The sequence below is a fragment of the Crassostrea angulata genome, chromosome 4 (genome assembly GCF_025612915.1).
Source record: "Crassostrea angulata isolate pt1a10 chromosome 4, ASM2561291v2, whole genome shotgun sequence".
NCBI lineage: Eukaryota > Metazoa > Mollusca > Bivalvia > Ostreida > Ostreidae > Magallana > Magallana angulata.
In genome coordinates, this window is record NC_069114.1 from 47957777 (window position 1) to 47967744 (window position 9968).

Consider the following 9968-nt stretch of genomic DNA (forward strand, 5'->3'; position numbering starts at 1 on the left):
CAAACTCAGTTCTTGCTTCTTCGCAGGTTGGGGGACTTTCCCTTCATGTTTGAAATTCAGAAAGTTTGGATTTTGATTATAATTCGAGACGTTGCGTGATTCGGTAGCTTTTATCGATTTCTAGTGAACGAATATTCTGTAAATTATAATTAAAACGCACGTGTGCTCGCGTAAATGACTTAAATGGGAAACTCGCTTGAGAAAGGATTTTATACTAATAGTATGTCAAACTTGCCTGGTTAAGACTTAACCGCTGACACATATCATGAAATGATGACAGCAAAACAGCTGTCGGGGAAATCTAAGAAATTCTAACTCGGCGGGGAAACGGTTGGCAACAAATGTTTTCAATGCATTCATTCCTTCAGTGAAAAAATAATGTATTAAAGCTATAAGTACATTGTTTTGCTCAAGCGGTTCTGATCATGTTTGTTAGGGAAATATATCTGCGAATATTAACAATAACTTTTAAAGTTTTACATAGCTTTTCACAAGTTTCCAAAGATGCACGTGTTGCACTGTTTCGATTTAAGGTTAGACCACACGTTCCTCAATGTTTAACCGGGTTTTCCAACGGAAAAATCCGGTTATTAAAATGGTGAAAATGGCGGGCGGGCGGCTGCCAATAAGGTACCCTCACTGTACGGATAACTCCTCCTACAGTTCTCAAGATAGGAAATTGTTCTTTTGCAGATCAGTTGTACATATATCAAAGGTGTGCATGTTGCTAGGAATTTGATTTTTGATGATTTATGAAAAAAATACCAGCTTTTGAACTTAGTCATTTTTTGGCAAAATATTGCATATAGGGTACTCCATTTCACTGGATATGGGTTGACATGGATTATGGATACAGTTCGCATAAAAGAAAACCCGGTTTGCTGTCACATTACTGCTTTTCATTTGTTTATAACTTTTTCCAGGTATTTGTTAATGGTTTACTACTACTTTGACAAGCTTTCTTGGAAAAAATTAGGATACCTTACCAGGCTTTTCTGCAAAATACTGAAGTATGTAATTTCCTATATAATCTTTTTAAAAATTCACTTGAATTGCTGATATAAAAGTAAATAAATACACAGCACAGCGAAACACCATAGTGTAACTCTATCTTGGCCGGGCTTTGAACTCACCACCTCAATAACCTACGATCTTGACGATGACGGCCACGTCTATAACCACTCGCCTATCTAGGCATATTACTATCTTCAAGTAAATTTTAATCAGTTTGAAATCATTATAAAAAAAATAATTTTTATTTGAACTCTTTATTACGAGAAGATACAAAAAGATGCTCGAGGAACGTGTCGTCTGACCTTAATGCAGTTTTAGTATTGGTATCCTTTTGGCATCCAATCTAACCCACCTCTACCTCATCAAAGCAAACTTTACCGCCCCTAGTCTAACGTTAACGATAATGACAAAAATGTTTACTTTTTCGTGTCAATGATTTAAGAAAATTTCAAAGTTCTTTCTTCTTGAACATCATAAATCGACAAGTCTTATTAAATTACCCAGAACGATTATATTCTAAAGGAGAATTGTCGTATACACTAACTGTTTAGTAACAGTTACGTGTTAGATATTTCATACCGAGACAAAAACTCATTTAACGTTAAATTTCTTAAGCTTATTAACATGACATGATTATCAACAACAGTGAATATACTAATGAATTTACTACAAATGAGGTGGATGACTTTATAAAGCCATTAAAAAGAAAAGAATAAGACAGCATTTTTTATTCTAATGATGTGATGATGTGGGAAAGTGGATTAGAGTGGAAGAGGAAAGAGAAAAGGGTGCGTTCAGGCGATCGGCAGGTGTACATCCGACCAGTTGCGGTGAGACTCCAGTGGGAGGGTGGGGTTGATAGCACCTGTCACAGATCTAGATGAAACGCCCTGTGAAGAGACCAATTCAAGAGAACACGATTAAACCTGAGAATTTAGTATGCGCATTTTTAAAACAGATAAAAAATTACTCTTGGTCTATTTTTGTAACAGAAAGTACAAGTTTTAAATTACATAATTTTTATCACCTGAAAAAATTAATTTGCGCGTGTTTTTTTAATGTATTTATCAAGGTTTGTACAATAACACGTGCTGCCTTTACGCGCACTGCAATTAATCAAAAGATTGTTAAAGCCACTTTTAAAAAACAGAAACAAAGTTGGAAGATAAAGAAAAAAATTATAATTTTTAAAAGACCCGTTTACTTTATAATACAAGTACATATAAATTCAAATAATATTTTTTTTTTTGCAAATTGAGCAATTTTGAAATTTATGAAATTACTTTTAAAGAAATTATGTCAATGTTTGTTTCCTTTTTTATTTGGTCAGTCTGAAATAATCACGCATGTAGTTTTCCTTTATATAGTTTTTGCAACATAAAATTAATAATAATTAAAACGGGCGTTTTAAGTTTAAAGAACTTGTGCCCGATTCCATTGTATATACCATGTTAACATTAAAATATGTTCAAACCAATCATTAAAGCGATTCAAACCTGAAAATTAACCTTCCCAATTGTGATGAAACCAACATCTAGATCAAGGGATGTCAAAAAAGAGACAGGCCATCGTATTTCACTCAAATTAAATAGAGCAGAAAAGTCAATCAAAAATGTTAACACTCGGAGAATATTCAATATCTAACATCGATTAAAAGAAAATCAGAAACAGGCTTTACAGCACTGAACACAGCTGGCGTAAACCACAGGAACTTGACATTCAGACTTTGCTGTCTCTTCATAATTCTAATCACATTCCTTTGACCTCTCGGGTTATGGGCAATGAACCGGGTCAAATCGTCTCGGGTCATGGGCAATAAACCGTGTCATCTTCATACGATCATCATAACCGGACAAGAATGTGGATTAACTTAATAATCCTTTTTTTTATTTTGCTTTATGATATGTCCTTAGGCCAACCGTTCCCGATGTCTTGACAATTGCAGCTTACTAGTATGAATGTTTTACTAAATTGTTTACTTACAGTAAAAGTCGTCACGGTCAGTTTTACGAAAATAAAAATGGAAGTTGTAGCATCTTTTAATTAGAAGTTAACTAATCACACACGGTACTGTGTATACTCCTAGCAAAACGTCCTCAAGTGCTGTAGATAACAATTAAGATATTTGAATTGCAATGATGTGTCAACTGTGATAAAGCCAACACATTTTTTGGTCTCCACTATTATAAATGTGTATTGTATTCTTCGTGATGGTTAAATCATAAACGCCCTATTTGTCAGGAACAGGATTCTCCGTTCAGAGGTATGGATGCATTTTTATGTGTCAGAACACGATGACGTGGTCTATTAATAAATTTAATTTAGCTTTAATTGAGTGTGCTCTTTACGAAAAGGATAATATTCCTGCGAAATGAAGTACAAGTACTGTTTTATTCAATCGTATGCAATAAGTGCAAATAAGTACATGTATTTAACGGGCCTGATCACGATTTTGGTAAAATTTTAATTTTCTAATGATCAACCAGAATCTGAGTGTTAGTCGAAGAGATATGAGCAAGATACAGTGCTCACAAGTGTTTGCAATGTAAGCAAGGCTCCTGTCATGTTTTTGTTTACATTGGTTCAATATACCAGAAAAAAGTTCTTCAAACTGGTTGTTCCTTATGCTAATTTGTTTTGAACATAGAATACAGATCCCAGCGTTTGTCACATTCATTTGCGGAAAAATAAATTTTAACCAAAATCGTGACCATGCCCCTCTGAATCCTTCCTCGCTTCAATTTTTAACGGTGGTCACTAAACATTTACTGCATATTTATTCATCTAGACATGTATCTCGTTATCATCATGACAAAAAAGGGAGGAAATGTCAAATAATAGAAAGATCCAGTTTAAACTAGTTATGAAGGCAAGTGAACAATTTACCCATTTTTGTTTAGCTGTAAACTTTTATTTAGTAAAAAAAAAAATTCCAAACATTTTACCTTTGAAATTTAAATATTTTTTCTTTATTCTCTACAGAGGTCTTCCTCTCATGGAGATAAAATTAATATAGACCAAAATTGGCCAGGACCACCCAGCCTTCTTAATAGTCAATACGTCACAACTGTATGACGCGGCGAAATAAGGAAAGGTGTCAAAGAATGACTTTGGTTTTTTTTTCGTTGTAACATGCATCCGATAGTAGTATGGTTCACATGCGTTCACTTCTTGAAAATAAACAATGAATAAAGTTGCAAGGATAACAAGCATTCTGAGAGTATTGCATAAGCAATACACGTCCCCTTCCGGTTTGTATTATACTATGAAAGCTTCGACGCATACATCTATTTCAAATCTATTATAAACGAGATGGTATGCTTTAATCAGAGATAAAAGAACAGAGGAAATTCAAACTACATAGTTGATATAGAAAAATAAATAAAAAATGGGTAAAATAACACTCTTTATTGCCGTCTTCCTTGGAAGAGGGTACAAGAGTTGAAATAATTTACAGTCTCCGGGTTGTGCACTTCCTCTCCTTTGTGATTGGTAGAAAATACATGATGTGAAAATTTAAATTTATTGCATTGGTTGAAATACTGTTTGGCACAAGGGAGATAATTTTCTGTTGATCTCTACCCTTTTTCATGTACGACTTAACAAATTTCGTAGATTTTAAAAAGTGAGAAAACGAAAAAGCAATACAAATTGATATGAATGAAATTCAGCCTTTTGATTTTCAGGTCCAACTAGTGGAAAGTAATATTCTATAATATCTACTGAAATTATTTTCTTTTCTTTCAATATTTTGTTTTTCAAAAAAAAAAAAAAAAAAAAAAAAAAAAAAAAATAAAAATTTTTGATGCGGTATGGCTTATATCGGTAAAGTTGTTTGCACCTTAGATAGGTAAAACTACGTGTAATAATTGTTAAACAAAATACTGAATGCAGCGGTATAGCTTTTTATCAAAATAATACGAGTCTACGACCCTTTTAAAGATCTCCTTTACCCTACTGTAGTCGATATCAACTTACAAGATTGGGTAGGCATTTCTCAATTTTAGACACGCAGGCTTAAAAGACACATGATGGCATAAAAATGTTCCAAACGCCATGGTATGTAGAGGAAGGTGACATTTATATAAAAAGAATTAAATTGTCTTTGATAATTAATTGCTGTTTAGGGTTCACTCTTAAGACGGTAAGCTTTTTTTTTTAAAAAAGCTAAACTTGTTTTACCTCCTGTTATACAATGTATATGCAGAATATCATTTCTTACCGTCTTCTGTACCCCAGACCAACCCAATAACGAACCCTATTGTAATAATACAAAAAACCCTGTCGATTAAATTTACAACACAATGTTTGACACTATTTTACAGAACTTGTTTGTTAGAAACAATAAAAGGAATGGTACAAGCATATTATTACTGACAACATACTTTCCTCGTTTTCAATATACAGCGAACCCGATAACGAACCCGAACATTAAAAAATTGGAATATAAAAAATTAATTTTCTCGAAAATATGTCAACCAGACGCTACAAAAGTGTAAACTTGATCTGTATATTGACATTTTGAAGCTGTTCAGAAAATTTCATATTATTCCTCAAACGCATAAAGAAAAAAAAGGGTGGAAAACTGAAGTGGGACAGACAGACGGACGGATGGACGGACTGACGGACGCAGAGGAAAGCTAAAGCCCCTCCGGTGAAACCGGTAGGGGACTAAAAAACGGCGATTAATGTCATTTGCAGAATCAAAGTACTGAAAATGTGGGAAGTGTATTATGATAATATTACAAATACATGTATGCGTTTTCCCGACATTTTTGGGATGTAGTAATTAAGGTCAGACGACACGTTTCTCGAGCATCTCATCGTAATAAAGAGTTCAAATAAAAATGAATATTTTTATAATTTTTTTCCAAATGATTAAAATTTACTTGTACATGGTAATATGCCTAGATGGGCGAGTGGTTGTAGACGTGGCCGCCCACTGACAAGATCGTAGGTTATTGAGGTCGTGAGTTCAAAGCCTGGCCCCGGTCAAGATAGAGCTCCACTATGGTATTTCGCTGTGCTGTATATTTATTTACTTTTATATCAGAAATTCAAGTGTATTTTCAAGATTATAAAGGAAATTACAAACTCTAGTATTTTGCAGAAATGCCTGGTAAGGTTTTCTAATTTTTTCCAAGAAAGCTTGTCAGAGTAGAAGTAAACCATTAACAAATTCCTTGAAAAAGTTATCTAAAGTTGAGGAACGTGTCGTCTGACCTTAAAATTTTTTTAAGGTGCTCTATTTCATCTAACAAGCTTTAAGATATTCGGCTGAGTACAGCTTACATATATGTAAATGGAAGTTCAATAATAATTTTTACTAACCAATTGCCTTGCTACTGCGCCGTATCTTGCAAGGGATGTAGGACTTTTGTCCACAATATAGATAGCTTAATCATTTTACATACATGTATGTAAGATAGTTATGAAAATAGTTTGAAAATGTTTAAATATATTCAGATTTTTATGTGTAATGTCCGGACTGAGTTATATATCATCAGATGTAAACTATACGATGACTGTGATTTATTTCCACGGCCGCGGTTCGTGTCCTCAAAAAACTCCAGATAATTTGTTAATTTTCTCTTTCGCTTGTAAAGCGTTTTTTTTTGGGGGGGGGGGGGGATGAGTGATCTAGCTGTGCTTTGTGAATAAATCCTATTTTGAAGACGAAATGGTCAAAAACAAGTGCCCGATAATCAATTGGCAAGTGTGTTTATTTACTTATTAGCCAAAACGATAGTCATTGAATTCCAAAATATCTAATTTCATATTAGGTGGATAATGGTAAAAAGATAAAAAATTACTGAAACTATTTACGGAGGAATTGGACAACTCCATTTTTTGAATTGTAAATAAAGAAGTTGTTTTCAAAAAATATTACGTACTTTCATCCATTCATATAGATATCTGAAAGTGTCCACCTTCTATGAGATTGATGATATACACGGAGGGAGAACTTAAGAAACCGCTAACATGATCGGGCAATTAACAGCAGAGCGAATGCAATTGACTGTCACATTCAAGCACATTTCGTTCATATCGAGACGTCACAGGTTCTTGGGGGTCTTTTTTGCTGGACTTTTTATTTATTTATGTATTTATTTTTTGGTCTATTGCCATGGTTGTTGTTTTTATCATGGAATCTAATTGGCGTGTCAATTGATTGTTTCATTCACTTGGAGTGCAATTTTGCGCTACAACATATACATGTATAATAGTACTAAATAGAGAGATTTATTGCTTGTAGGTTAGAAATTGGATAAATGACTCTTTATATCACTCTTCTACAAGTCATTCACTATATAGATGTTATAAATTCATGATACGGTTGTTATGCAATTAAAAAATACTGACGCTTCATCTGTGTGTGTTTTAGAAAAAGAAAATTTAACATGAATTATATGAATTGCTAAAATAAAACGAGAACATAGTACACGCATCATTTTTGGGAGTTGGTTTTAATCAACTCTCCTATGCATTTACTCTGGCAAACCGAAAGTGAAACAGTGTTTGGACCTAAGCACAAATCATCACCGCTGACAAGACTTAGTTCTTCGATGTTATGTATGCTGAAGCATTGTTTTTCAAGGAAACGTATGTATAAACACATTTAAAATAGTCAAATTTTATATAATACGAACATTTAGATATTTAGATATTTTTGTAGTCTCATGTGTTCATACGCCAGAGTTTAATAAAGTCTCGTCCAACCAGGCGCTCGGCTGTCTCCGTAAATCTCCGACAAGCAGATATATAGTTTGAAATATATATTTAAATATTACACAACATGATTCATATGGGGTTTCTCGAAATTCTTGTCAGAAAAGTCTAAAAAATTCATATAATAAAAATGTGCGTAATTCAAATACAGACTAAAAATTTATTGCCAGGCAAGATAAGTTGTTTTTAAAATAAATGACAATCGATAAAATCAACTCCCGTCAGTACTTCAGTACTTTGATTATTTTTATTGCCGGTCGCCAAAGGGCGTTCGGCACATATATATATATATATATATATATATATATATATATATATATATATATATATATATATATATATATATATATATATATATATATATATATATATATATATATATATATATATATATATATATATGATATGAATTAAATGAATCAAAGTACTGAAAGTACTGGAAAGCGATTAGCAAGTTTGTTGGGATATTTTGCATGAAGTTTTCATTTTTGAGTTTTATTATTATCTATTATAATTATCATTTATAAAGCGCACAAATTTACAAATAAAATAGCAATCAATTGCGCTGTGCATAAAAATAAAATTAGTTTAATGAGTATAATTGCAACTTCTCGTGTTTTTTTTCGGCAAAGCTAGGTAAAACACCTCGAATGTATTAATATTTGTGGATGTTAGAAATTTATACAAAGTGGGATCGCTTCTCATCCTTTTAAGTATCGGTCAGACAGCCTTTTAAGTCTATTCTGTGGTATATGTTAGGATATCATTGAATTTAATGAAGTCTAAGTTATATCTCAACAGATAATAAAATGTTCTGTGGTTTTAACAGGTTTCATTAGAAAAAAAAGGGGGGTCCTATGTCAAACAGTCAACGTTGTTTTTCCGCTTGTCAGGGGCCCAAGAAAGCATAAACCAAAAATTCATCAGTCCATACCTGTATATCTGTAATAACCTTGGGTTTGTATTTGGATGACAAGGTAATGTTGTTACCTTGCATGCATACAGAATTATTTTGTTTCGGGTGGTGTGAAGTTTCCATGCAAGCTCAGAATAAAACCATCATTTTAATGTATAAGACAAGCCAATGCTGTCCCTTTCTTTGAATACCAATATCAAAATAATAAATTAAAACATTTCATATTTTTTATGCCCATTTACAACAGCAAGTGTCTCAAGTTTGAACTCACATTGTGCCGTGTAAAGAATTATTTTTAAATTTATTTAGATTATCTTTCAGGATGGATAACAAAAGATACGAAAAGATACCAGGAGAATAAAAATGAAGAAAAAAACTTTGAACACAAACAGTACCGCGTATAAAACTGCAAATTGAATTAATCAAAGCATCTTTCAAATCTGCTACCATATAATACAATCACACTGCTAATAAAAATAAATAAAATAGAAAAAGCTTTTGGTACTATCGATATTTTGATTCATCATAGGTGGCGCTTTGACTTATCCGGTTCCTTACATTACATAAAGCATTTAGCGTAATTATGCTAACCGCTATAAAAGTAGATGTGCGTTTCTGCGGAGCTTTTATGAACGTCTAGTTTAACTAGACGATCTGTCTTTTTTTTTCAAAATAGAGCGTGCAAATCTAAAACAATATTATCTTTTAAAATCATTAAAAATTAAAAGTATGAAATTTATTGGTGAAAAAGATAAATGGTATTGGGTTCCTTTGCATTCTAATAATTTTGAAATCAGAACGAAGTCAATTAGAAAGAATTTTTTCGTTATAAAGTGTGTTAACATGTAAATTATAGGCTGTTGTACACTATGTCCGTATATCTGTGAGTATATATTTCATGTTATAATATAAAAGTTGATCTTTTTCGTTTCAAATATTTTTTGTATAGAAAAACAAATAGTTACATGTAGCTTCTGTTCTTTTGACGCTTACGTCATATTTTGTTTTAGATTTTATCAGAGTGGATTTGAACCCCGGGCCAACATTCAGCCACATTGCGCAAGAAAAAGTGCTTGACCGACAAAGCTGTAGCTTGAATGAACTAGAATTTTCACTGTAACCCTATTCTCCATCTAAAAATTGCTTACAAAGTTCAAGTACATGATGTAAAAGAAAAAAGAAACGAAAAAAAACCCGAAAACCAATCAAAAGCAGAAAACCAAATTCCTACTGCGTACAAGTAGGTTGATAAACCGTTCCTTCCCGTCAAACATTATAACTTCTATTTTTACGACAAAAATAACAAAAT